The sequence below is a fragment of the Thermobia domestica genome, chromosome 3, assembly GCF_964235325.1.
Source record: "Thermobia domestica chromosome 3, izTheDome1.hap1.1, whole genome shotgun sequence".
Taxonomy (NCBI): Eukaryota; Metazoa; Arthropoda; class Insecta; order Zygentoma; family Lepismatidae; genus Thermobia; species Thermobia domestica.
Window position 1 is genome coordinate 147,525,402 of NC_137456.1, and position 10,414 is coordinate 147,535,815.

Consider the following 10,414-nt stretch of genomic DNA (forward strand, 5'->3'; position numbering starts at 1 on the left):
TACTCGTCATTCAAGCCAAAGCATAGACAGTTTGTAATAGTGATTTTTGATCTTTTAAAACTCAGTTAAGGATTAGGGAAATACGACCTGGTTTTGTGCAATTTGTTCGTGTATTCGGTGGATGTGATTTTTTTTAAGTGCATGTACGTAGTAGGTTTAATACTGTAATACTAATCAGCAGAATGGCAGCTTAAGCTAACAAAAGGGGGCTCCTATTCCCTTTCAAAATTGAACCAGTTCTAGCGGGGAAAATGGGTTAGTTATTGTTTGTTTTAGGGCGTTTTCCCCTCTCAGGGGAAGGGTCCCTCAATAAACCTCGTTAAGGTGCCCCCAGGGCATCAATCTTTAGCAATCATTATGTAAACAATTGGTCAGGTCAATTGTACCTAGGGTTAACTATTCTCATTTTGTCCCCGTAAAGATTAATAGAACCAACTCTATATAACGACAAGGAGTAATGTAATTAAATGGTGCTTGCTTAGTTAGTATTTATGTGTAGTATTTATAGTGTTGTATGTAGTTAGTAGTTTTGTGTGAGTGTGTGAATTTTCGGTTAGGACAGTGTATAAATATGCGTCAATTTAGTACCATTTTTCTAACTTTTTTTTTATTGTTAACTTTTTTTTTATGTTAAAAGAAATTTAGTTATTTATTGGATCTAAAATTTATAAAATATAATATTTAGATTGGAATATACATGTATAAAGAACAAATAGCGAACTATACATAAATAAACGAGAGTAAATATTAGATTTCTGATTAATAAGTACACGTATATATTTAAGTACACGGTAAATTATGCCTCCACTACAGCGCCACCGTGTCCGTTTTCGGTAGTCAATTGTTTGTTGACATTACGACGTCGCATGACTTAGTGATCTAAGTTGTTTAATTTTGGCCATTTATTTTCAAATTACATGCCATGGACATGGTTTTCGGTTCGAATGAGTGTGCATTTATATGAAACAGCATGAGATCTTACTATTTTGAAAATTACAGCTTGCTATGTCATTTAGAACCCGAAATATCCACTGAAATAACGAATGCCTATTTTCTTAATAGAGGTAAAGTCCATATGCTGCTACTATTTGTTTCAAAATGTAGTTTTAAATTCTCTTTTCCAGTGGCTGTAGAAAATTTCCATTGTTGCTTTAGTTTTATCAGCAAATCAGAAATAAATTAATCGTTGACAATTTAACTTTCAGTAAATACACGTATGATTTTTTTTACTGCGAAGTAAATACAATTTGGGTGCTTCGAAGCAAAGAGTCCGTGGTTCGATGAATGTTATCGTGTAGTAGTTTGAGCGTGATAGATTGTAATAATTATATATTTATTAGTGTGTAATATAAATATGTTCATGGTCTGCGTGTAAAATGTATGAAATAGGGTGTCTATAAAATATTACTTCGCGCGAAAATGAGTAAATAATGAATGAATGTAATGATATATTAGTAATATGATATAAAATATGAATGAGATGATATGACACCTATATTTAAATGGATAGGCCTAGTGTATGTTATATAGTGAGAATATGAATATGTTTACTAAAATTCTCTCGCGTTTTGACTTCTACACCAGTACATTCATCCAACCAAGTTTGCTACCTGGATAGTAAATTGTAGTAGGGAATTGTGTGTTACTTTGCAGCTAAGGACCTCATTCTAACAGCCCCGGATCTTAAGCCTTTCAACAGATAGGGTAGCATCATGTGGGAATTACTTCTAAAGGTTGACAGAAATGATAATTAAGAAAACTAACTGCTATATCCTGTGATCATCGAAAAGTACAGGTTCGGTCATTTGTACCTTTAACATTCATTGACTCTCCGAAATTTTTTTTTCGTTGCTGACCCTATTTATTATGCAGTGCTCATATAACTTAGATCGGACTATCCGATTAAATCAACCGCTACTAAATTAATATTTATGTCAATCGCGTACCCGGATGTCGACCCCTAGTCCCCTTAAGTATTTTCATTTCTTTTCTTAGTTTAATTAGATGAGGGAAATTAACGACATCCCAGACTGTGGCATGTCTGCGCAGGGTAGCCATCGGTGATGTTTGGTCATTGAAATCACCGATCCAAAATTCAGTTTTTTTATTTTTTTTTATTTTGGCAAATTCTCATTAGGGATATCTTAGCTATTACTCTAGTTTCATTACTATTCTGGATTCTTTTACTTTCCGAGAGGTTGGATGATTTTTTTCCTTTTTGAAATTCTAAATTAGCGCCTTCTCTAACCTTCCGGTGGATTCCGGGATCTGCAAGGGCGTTGACCGGATACGGTGAGTGGTGGGATTTCCCTAAAGCCTTTGTCTTTCGAAAATCCCATCGGGGACACAGACTCGTCTCGACTTTGCAGACATCTTTTTTCGGCTATTTATTTGGTAAGCCGAACCCCTTTTGGCATAAAAGAGAATATTTGGTTATAGTATGTTGTATACGCAAATTCCACCACTTATCTTTCGTAGTTGTAGTGTTCTGTTTCCTCTCTTTTATCTATTCTTTCTACTCCTCTAAATTTTCTTTTTAATTTCAACCTCCCGCCCCCGGTTTTGAAACTCTTGAAAACGTACAATATTCATATCACTTATTTCGACCGTATGTACTAACTGAGACATCGAGGGACACGATTCGTGGAGGTATTTCAGCACAACTCAGGACCATTTTCACGATACTCAATGCACCACGGGAGAAACTGACGAGAAGGTACACTATGCTTTCAGATTCCCAGAAACTTAATTGTTATTCATTGATCGCACAACTTATACCCGCTGATTACTGATTTCTGGTTTTTCTTTCTATTGATTGGTTATATGGTGTATATATTAGTAGTTTGGGCCCACTAGTTTCGAATAACATTGATTTTTTTCTTTCTCTGTATATACATCTATATATATGTACTTACATAGTCTGAAAAGTTACGTGCCTGCTCTATTTGTTGTATTTCCACCTTTTATGTCAATTTATTAAATAACACCAACTATTTCTTTATACGCGGAATTTAGTAAAGTGAGAATTATTATTGATTATCGGGTTTACATATAAAGTACAATGTGGCAACCTTATGAAAAAAAGAGAATTTTGATAGTCAGGGCTTTTGTTTATTTTGAGCCAAGCAAGCGTGAATACTTGTTGAATATAAAAAGGTTGTGTAGAAATTAAATGTCGACGAAATACTAAGATGGATATTAAAGTGTAATATATTATATTGAGTAATATGAAATATATATATATATATATACGAGTATGTATGTAAAGGGCTCGGTATTTACCCTGGTTGTTAAAGGTTGCCATACATTTTTGACACCCGATATTGACCAATTACTTGTAATGTAAAGTATTACCGCGTAACTTATAATTAATGACACCTTATCAATTTGTTAGTAATGTTTGTAACTATTCAATTTTTTAATACTATGTCAAATGTTGCATGGAACAAGTAGCAGGTCGTAAGAAAACAAAACCCTAATCCTTATCCTAATTTATTTTGCGAGATCATAGTTAACTCAGTAAACTTCGAAACAGTGCGCCCCTCCAACAAATTCTTCTATCAGTAAACTATGAAACAAATCCTTCCCCTACGATCGGAAAACTAACTATTTGTCGTTCGTCAGTTCAGTGACTAAAACCTTTGACTCCACGATCTATACTGGAAATAAAAAAAATAGTGATCTTAAATTCAATGAACTGAAATTTGGTCAGTAATTTAGTAATGTGAATACAGGACCTACGATGGGTCCATTGATATATCGTATAATTTAAATATGTTCCCAATGTTTGTTACTGGACTCGATATTTTAAATCTCGATAAACTTTGAATATTCATACCAAGTGCGTCGAGTGACGAAATAAAAAATATATATGTAATATGAAGCAACTATTTGTCTGTAATTAAAACCAAAACGATTAAATACTCTCATGGACACCAATCACAGTGCGTAAAGAGAGTTGAAAAAGGTGTTATTATCGACGTGAGAAGAAAGACTAATAAAATTGTCGAAATTTCTCTCGGGACAGAGACTCAATAAAATGCTACTAAAGTGCTTTTTTAGAATGATTAACCAATTATATTTTTTTCTTTCTTTTTTCCGCAATGATATGTATTCATTGCACTGAATCTTAAATATATTGACCTTTGAATTTTCTTTTTTTTCTTTAATTTAGTTTTTGTCTTTCGTCTTTTGTCGAATATTATTTTTTCAATTTAATCCAACTTTTAATATCTCTAGAAAGAGAAATGTGTTATTTGATATTGTTGAAAGTAGTAGATTTCTGTGCATGCTTATGAAACATTTTTTTTCATGTATCAAATTTTTCCTGTTATGTCAAACTAAGTTTTCTTTTATTGAAATGTAATAAATGTCTATAGAAATGTAGTTAGGTTAGTTTAATTCAACTAAATGTAACCTGAAGTATACACTGTCCTGTATGAATGTGTGTGTGAGTGAAATGTAGGTTTAGTATTAAGTGCACCGATTCTTTTGATATACAGGGTGTCCGAGAATTATCTATACAACTTTACGACGTTATATCTAAAGAAGTTAATGTGATATTTACATGCGGTTTATTGCATTCAATGCAGAAAGTCTTAAAGTTTTTTCAACACATGGAGCTCTGCCACACTAGTCTTTAGAAGTTCGAGAATACCTGGATGAAGTGTTTCCCAATAGGTGGACTGGTCGCGACGGTCCGATATCATGGCCTCCGCGGTCGCCGGATCTGACACCACTGGACTTCTTCCTGTGGGGGTACCTTAAGGACATCGTCTTCGCTACGAAGGTAGCAAACCGTGAACAGCTGAAGCAGCGTATCCTTGCTGCTTTTCACACAGTAACTGATGATTTGCTGCAGCGCACATGGGCTGAAATTGATTTTCGTCTGGATGTGTTTCGTATCACACATGGTGTCCACATAGAGGTGTACTGAACAGGTAAAAAACTTTAATACTTTCTGTATTAAATGCAAAAAACCGCATGTAAATATCACATTAACTTCTTTCAATATAACGTCGTAAAGTTGTATAGATAATTCTCGGACACCCTGTATATATATTTGTGAGTTACTATAGTTAATGGTAGTTGGCAATTAAAGTCATTGAATGTCAATACTAACTAAATTTAAGTTGGCTCTATAAAGTAAGCAAAAAGGACGGAAATAGCCTGACGAACGATCATCATGAGAGAACTTCTAGAGTCAGAAGTTTCAATAAATAGATGTGTTACTTTTTTTTCTCTGTGGTCGATTAAAGCATGCCATCAACTTCGTCATTTATTTTTCAAATATTGGATATTAGTCTAGAACTTCTGGAAATATTGAATAAACGGTTAAATTAAACTTTCTCATCTATCTCAGAGCTAGATTGGGATAATTCGGTAGTTGGGGTTAAATGGATCTAGGTCTGGGATGTATGGGTTAACGTGTCTACCTTTGATCACCTTAATACCAAACATTCACCCAATAGCTATTGGAAATGATCCCAATTCGATAATTATTCACTTTCCTTTACCATATTTCTCAAAATATCCAGTAACAGTTTCCTCTTTATCACCTTTTTACTTTACCTCTTTTCTCTTCTATCTTCCTCTTCCTTTCTTCTTTTTCTTCTTCTTCTTGTATTTTTAATAAAACTGAAAAGGGGGTCGTGACTGGGAATTCTATATGTAATAAACACGGTTATGTATTTATTTTAAGTTTTTTTTTCAGAAGTCCGATAAAAAGTTTTCTCATTTCGATTGAACCTAGTATGTTCGAAATTAAGAAATGGATAATACATTCCAATATAATTAGACATAAGCCTATAGCTTCATGAATATCCCCCCACCAGGGGCGAAGGGTTCCCACTCACGACTTATTCCATGCATCTCATATGTTACAGAGAATTCTTTCTTTCTTTCTTCTCCCTTTTCTGTTTTAGATTGGCGACGCGTGACAAGACTGTTGCCATGGTAACACTTGTTAACTGTGGTAACGGATCTGAAAATGCTTATTGAACAATACAAGTTATCACGCCAATCAGTTTTAGATTGGCGAACCGCGACAAAAATGGTTGTCATGGCAACGTTTGTTCCCATGGCAACGGACTTCAGTTTAAATGGCGACCGGTAGATTTGAATTTTTTTAAGAATGTCAAAGAGTGAGGTTGAAGGCATGTTGAATTGATTACAATATTGAAATTAATAAGAGAAATTTTATAGTCAAGTGGAACAACTAGAGTCGTTGGCTACTTTGTCATTTTTGCTTCCTTTTCTAAGGGGAAAAAAGAGGAGTGTCAAATCTTTTTCTAAATTAGAACTAAACGCTAGAAGGGTTTCAAGGAAGGAAAGAGAATGGGAGTCCTTTAATTCATGAATAATACTTGTCTTGATAGCGAATAAGTATTTCATAGTATATGTGTATTTTTGATATATATCTTGTCTTTTGTAAAGTGTCTCAAAGCTATGCCAACAAATAAGGTTATTGTGTCACAGGACGAATGTGAAGTCACCTGCACTCAATGCACGTTAGATGAAAAAGAGAAAAGATCTCGCGCCCCGCGGAGATTAATAAGATGCACCGGTTGTGGACTAAAGTGGATCCACTTTGCTTGCACCAATTTGGATGATACTGCTGAAAATGCAGAAAAAGTTCAAACCGGCGAAATAATAAAATACTGTGAGGATTGTGAAAAGGACCGAGGCCAAATATCTCCAGCGGAGATATCTGACCTCGATGATGATGAAAGGAATGGAGATCACAATGATTCTCGGGATCAGACGACAAACCCGAAGGAAGGAATGTCATCTGGAGGGTCTGACACGTCTGCATTAATTCGCCAGATGATGGAAATGATGAACGAAAAATTCACTAACATGGAAGTGAAAATAGATCAGGACGGTGCAGACCTGAGGCGTGAGATAAATGAGAAGTTAGATCAGAATCGTGCAGATCTGAGGCGTGAGAATGCAGAAATGAGATGTGAGATAAATGAAAAGTTTGATACCTCGAAACGAGAGACCGACGCTCGATTCGAGGTACTAAACAATAAATTTGATCAGATCTGTTTAGACTTTGCTTCTTCAATTAGCAAATTGAAATAGCAAAAGTCTACTGAACTAGACCAGGTTAGATACCAGGCCCAACATTCTACCGAGCAGTTCAAAGACGAAACAAATGAAAAATTAAATGAAATAGATGTAAGGTTCGAGAGCACGAACACAAAATTCTGTAACATCGAACAAAAGGTTGAACAGCAGCAGGCTGAAATAAGTAAATTAAATGTTGCAATATCCAACTTATCAATAGAAACTAAACTAGAGTCGGCTGATCAAAGAATTAGTCAAATTCAAACCGAAGTAGTCAGTCTTAAGGAGAATATTACTAAATTGCAACTCGTCAAGTCTGATATCTCCTATCCTTTTCCTGATAGCGATTCTCCAGGCAAAATTTTCCCAGAAACAAGTAACGTCCCACCGGGAAAATGTCAAGTGTTGCCTGATGCACGGGACACAGCAATGTATTGTCCCCCGCATCAGCCAACCTCGAAATCATGGTTGAACAATTTCGATGTACCGATGCAGTCGAGTGTTGTGACTACAACAGTCACTAGCGTAAATGCTCACTCTACCTTTGGAATGGTACAATCTTACAGCATACTGCCAGGAAGGGGAGAGAGATGTGCCGGACTGTCGGTTACTGCCGTGGTGGGTCCTAAGTTCGAACCTCACATGGTCAAAACTAATTATAGAACCTCTCTTGGTCATATGGGAGCGTTCAGTTCGGTGACCACTCCTTCGGTGGCAAATCCGGTGACAACCCCAGCCGCTCAGGATAACTCGTTGATTCCAATAGATTCTTTTCCTGCCCCATATAGCATGAGCTCTAAAGTTTTCCTCCGGGATATTGAACGTTTTCCCACTTTCGATGGGAACATTGCTAACGGGTTACCCCGAGTTTTTTTGCGAAGACTGCAACAATATCTCGACATGTACAAACTCACTGATGGGGAACGCCTACAAATAGTCGAAACATGTTTGATCGCCGCTTCGGGCGCATGGTTTGCCTCTGTTAAATACCAAATCCGGACGTTCAGTGATTTTTTGATTCTTTTCAAGGAAAAGTATTGTAATGAGCACATCAATCGGCTCCAAAAGAGAAACTTACAATCACTCCGGTATGATCGCTCCAAGTATGGGTCCCTCTTGGACTATGCTTGGAAAATAATTGAATTATATTATCAGATAGCTGAACATCCCTCTCAGGCCGAACTGGTAGATATTATAGTTAACGCTCTTCCACCCGATGAGTCCCGGGCCATAGCGTCCCATTTGTGCCAAACGGTGCGAGAAGTCACCTCACGTCTAGCTGCCTTGTGCGGCAAGGAAGTTGGTGGTCCACCAAAACGATACTTCGCCCGACAGGCCAAGATTCTAAAACCGACGAAGACGAAGGTAACGGCAAGTTGCCAGACAGATTTCCTGAGTTATACCCAAGCTGGATCTCGTTATCCTAGTGGGTATGGCTCAGAAAATAACAATAATGGCCGGCGACTATTCAGGAATCGGCCCATGTTCAACAATCGCCGGAGTTATCGTCCCTATGACCGTACCAACATGGAATCGAACCCGGATAGGGGCGATAACACCAGGAGGAATTTTAACAGGACTTACGGAAGAAGGGAGAACGGTAATAGTCAGGGCAATAATAATAACAATATTAATAACAATAATGTAAATCGACCCCAGAATTCAGTCCCTTCGCAAGTGCGTGGTAACGGTGAGCCTAGAACAATATTAAATGCGAGTGATAGTCGAGAAACTAGATCCTAATGGCATCGGATATGCTAGTCGGCGAGCGAAGCCTCACGAGTTGTCTCTGTCGATTTCTCAGTTGGAACTATTGTCTGCTCTATTGCTATGTGAACACTACTGAAAAAGAAAACAAAAAGTATCGGAACTCACAATTTTCGAAATTTAAAGATTTTCAATTGTACAGAAGATAAACGTAGCGATTACTCGGGCAATACCCCAAGTAGATATTATATACTGTCCTAGTGTGACTGGTAACGTTTGAATGGGATGAATGAGTGTGTTAATTTAACAAGCATCAGTAGTTAGTATTCCCAATTAGCAAAATTTTGTTATTCTAACAAAATTTTGTTATTGGGCCGGAAAAAACTGTAATGTACCATTACAGTTGAAAGTAATGTACCATTACAGTTGAAAGTAATGGCAACTTTTTTTCGCACCCTGTACCTAGTAATTTTTTTACTTCGATTACGGTTTAATTACACAATTTATTTATTCTCCTTACTTCAAATTAAATGTAATGAATCGAAAGGTTTCGTTAATAATTATATTTTAACTGAATAATATATTTATTTATATTTTGATTAATTGTAAATCCCATTTTCGCATATACAAGTTGAATAGTTACAAGGTTTACCATTCTGACGTCATACCGAAATATAGTTCCGCCATTGGATATAAATTTTCTTAATTTCAGACCAATGTAGATTTTGGCCAGGTACCTAAATTTTCCCTCACCCCCTCTCACTAGTCCATAGTCACTTTCAGATCCGGTTACATCTGGATTTGCCAAATTTCTATTCGCTTTGTAATTTCCGCGGCTGGAGGACTCGGCCTCATTGGTGGAATTTTCCAATCCCTGTTGTCTTCGGCGCAATATTATTATAATAATCGAAGACGCTTATGAGAGGCGTAGCTTGTGACGTTGATTCACACATTTTGATGGGAAGAAGCTGACATGTTAAGGAAAATCCAGGTAACATTAACTTAATTGCATAGATAAACGTCGTGTGATCAATCAGAAGCCAGGAAATCCATATTTTTGTTGAAAGAACTGTAAAACCAGGGGAAAATATCTGATTCCGGATTTCTGTTTATTAGGACGCCATATTACTCGTCATTCAAGCCAAAGCATAGACAGTTTGTAATAGTGATTTTTGATCTCTTAAAACTCAGTTAGGGATTAGGGAAATACGACCTGGTTTTGTGCAATTTGTTCGTGTATTCGGTGGATGTGATTTTTTTTTAAGTGCATGTACGTAGTAGGTTTAATACTATAATACTAATCAGCAGAATGGCAGCTTAAGCTAACAAAAGGGGGCTCCTATTCCCTTTCAATATTGAACCAGTTCTAGCGGGGGAATGGGTTAGTTATTGTTTGTTTTAGGGCGTTTTCCCCTCTCAGGGGAAGGGTCCCTCAATAAACCTCGTTAAGGTGCCCCCAGGGCATCAATCTTTAGCAATCATTATGTAAACAATTGGTCAGGTCAATTGTACCTATTCTCATTTTGCCCCCGTAAAGATTAATAGAGCCAACTCTATATAACGACAAGGAGTAATGTAATTAAATGGTGCTTGCTTAGTTAGTATTTTTGTGTAGTATTTATAGTGTTGTATGTAG